Here is a 3,032-nt window from a genome sequence, read left to right as displayed (position 1 = left end):
TTAAGAGAGATTTTTGTATAGGGTACATGCACTTGCCAGAGAGACAGAGAGATTGAAAAAGAGAAATCACCCCCTGGGGGGATGGCCATGCCGCAGTCCCTCCATTTTCCTCTTGAAATGTGCCTGGTGTGAGTTTCAATGCACCAGGTCTGGGACTCAAGCCATGGTTGACTATGTGGGAATCCAGCGATGTAACCATTATGCCATTGCTGGCCCAGTACCATTCTTTGTTGTGGGTCATAGTTCATTAGATGGATAAGCCATGTTTTGTTTATCCACAAAATAGCAAGCTTTTAGCTATTGTGAATAGGGCTGTGAACGTTGATGTTCAAGTATTTAAGTACCTGTTTGCAGTTCTTTGGGGTAATATGCTTAGGAGTGGAATTACTGGGTTATATGGTAATTCTATTAATATATTTAACTTTTTGAGAGCTATCCAAACTCTTCCATAGTTGCTACATCCTCTTTTATCCTCCTCTGTACTGTGTGGGGTTCAGATTTCTCTACAGCCTCACCAACTCTTGTTTTCATGTTAACCATGCTAATGGGTGTGAGGTAGTATCTCATCGTGGTTTTCATTTTCGTTTCCCTAATGACTAATGTATTTTTTCTGTGATCTTTCTGGCCACTTGAAAGTCTGACGAAATGTCCAGTTAAGTCCTTCGCTTTAATTTTTTTCAGTTTTTTTTTTTTTTTTTTTTTACTTCTTTTGTGTAAGTGAGCGAGTAAGCAGGACTCCTGACAGGGTACTGTCATGCCACGATCCACTTCCAACCTTCCTGCCCACCAGGACCACAGGTGTCCCCATGGGCATGCCTAACACATTCAGTTCCACCCAGAGCCTGAGAGTCCTGTACCATGGCGCTTCACCTCCTGCTCTGCCATGGCTCAGCCCAGTGCCCAGGTTTCCCAGGATAAAGCACATGTGTGCACATGTACACACAGAGAGAGAGAGAGAGAGAGAGGGAGGGAGAGGGAGGGAGGGAGGGAGGGGCACCCTCCACAGGGCTCAGTCATGCTGCATCCTCCTCTTTTAGTCAGTCAGCATCTTGGGCATGAATATACACACCTGCCGTGTTTGTAGAATTCCTGGGTCTAGGGCTTGCACCATGGTGGGCATGGAGCTTTCAGCTTCACACCTACCAACTGTGGCACAGAGGCCAGCCCTGCGCCCATTTAGAAATCGTGAATTTGGCTGTCTCTTCGTTGTAGGGTCATAAGAGCCGTTTATATATTCTGGATACAAAACCTCTGATTTGTATATATGTTCACCCATAGGTTGTCCTTTCACTTTCATACTCTCTTTGATGCATAGTCATTTTAATTTTGATGAAGTTCAGTTTATCTGTTTTTTTCTTTTGTTCCTTGCGTGTGTGGTGTCAGAGCTAAGAAAGACTCCATTGCATCTGAATCATAAAAGATTGACCCCTGATATTTTAATTTTATTTATTCATTCTTTTTTTTTTTTTTTTTGTCTAGAGAGAGACACAGAGGGGGTGAGGAAATGAGAAAGAAAGCCACCAGGTCCAGGACTTGAACTGTAGTTGGCCATGTGGGAGTGCCCAGCCCCTTAACCACTAAGCCACCTGCTGGTCCCTGTTGTAGCTTTTGTATTCAAGTGTCTGATCCTTTCTGATCAGTTTGTACATGTGTGAAGTAGAGGTCTCACTTCATTCGTTCACATGTGGATATGGACACACCTTTATTTTGTAAGTTGATTTCTTCCATGAGAGAGGGAAGGAGCATCCCTAACAGGATCTTCATGTCAAAGTCGACCCCAGTCTCACCAGCCAGTGCCACAGGCATCTGTGCACCCGGGATGCACAGGGAGTGCGTGGGATGCAGACTCGGGACCTCGCGTGGCCTCAGCATCCCAGAGTGTTGTGTTACCACAGCCTTCACAACTGTCCACACCCACTTTTTCTGAATTAAACATTTTCTTTTAGTTTATTTACTCCATGAGAGAGAGAGAGAGACAGACACAGCATCTCTGACAGGCTCTCGCTGCCGTGACCCACCCCCAGCTGTACTAGCCTGGATCGCAGGCACGTGCGTGTTGGGTGTCCTCGGAGATCTCCAGGGGTAACAAGCAATCTTTCTTGTAGGCGCATTTTCAGAGCATTGCATTTGCTGCTGTGCCACTGTTTGTCCCATAAGATTTTTATTTTTGAATGATTTAAATTTGTGGAACGTTGGCTAAGATAGTCCAGAGAGCCCTCATATATTCTCCATTTGGTTTTCCCTTGTGTTATCATCTTACACACCTTGAGTTTTTGTCTTAGGCCGTAGGTGGTGTGGAGGTTAAGGCGCTGGTTCCCATGTGGCTGCCAACCACCTGATTCTAGCCTTGGACCCAGTGACTTGAAAAACACAGCAGGCACATGTGTGTGTGTACCCATAATCCAGAGAGGAGAATGGAAGAGAAGGCATTGTGGTGTGGCCATCCCCCTTGGGGGTGATTCTTACTTTCCCTCTCTCTGGCGAGCACCCACACCCTATAGGAAAAAACAAAAAGAGACCGTCTTTCTGAGAAATTGATGTTGGTATAGGACTGACAGGTAATTGCAGCCATGTTTGGATTTCATCACCAATTTCCTCACTGCTGTTCTTTGGTGCTTCCAGGACCCAAGCCCAGGATACCACCCTGTATTTAGTGTGCACGCTTTCTGACTTCACTGTAACTAATATACATTTTTTTAAATTTGCCAAAGGATGTATGTGCTCATAGAAGAGAGGTGGGAGGTGCTGAGAAAGCACCCTCCCATGGGGCATGGGTACACTGCAGTCCCTTGTCTTCCATCTCTCCGACCTTTCTGGATTTGGGCATGCATGCACAAATTACACAAATGCCCATCATGTGTGTGTGTGTGTGTGTGTGCGTGTGTGTGTTTAATTTAACTTTATTTGTTTGTTTTAATTTGACCAGAGAGAGAGAGAGAAAGTGAGAAAGCAAGCTGCCAGGTCTGGGACTCAAACCACAGTTGTCCATGTGGGAGTCCAGCGCCTTTAACCACAATGTTATCTGCTGGCCC

At 45.5% G+C, this 3,032-nt stretch overlaps 1 protein-coding gene across 1 annotated transcript in view; it reads left to right on the top strand.

Moving 5' to 3' along the window:
• The window catches only part of KDM1B (lysine demethylase 1B), a 76,011-nt gene that overhangs the window by 11,390 nt on the left and 61,589 nt on the right, over window positions 1-3,032 (top strand). The gene's annotated exons all lie outside the window — the stretch shown is intronic.

The sequence above is a fragment of the Tupaia chinensis genome, unplaced genomic scaffold (assembly GCF_000334495.1).
Source record: "Tupaia chinensis unplaced genomic scaffold, TupChi_1.0 Scaffold143936_1, whole genome shotgun sequence".
In the NCBI taxonomy this organism is placed as follows: Eukaryota; Metazoa; Chordata; class Mammalia; order Scandentia; family Tupaiidae; genus Tupaia; species Tupaia belangeri.
The sequence above is the reverse complement of the archived record's forward strand: the minus strand, read 5'-3'. Positions and strand labels throughout refer to the sequence as shown.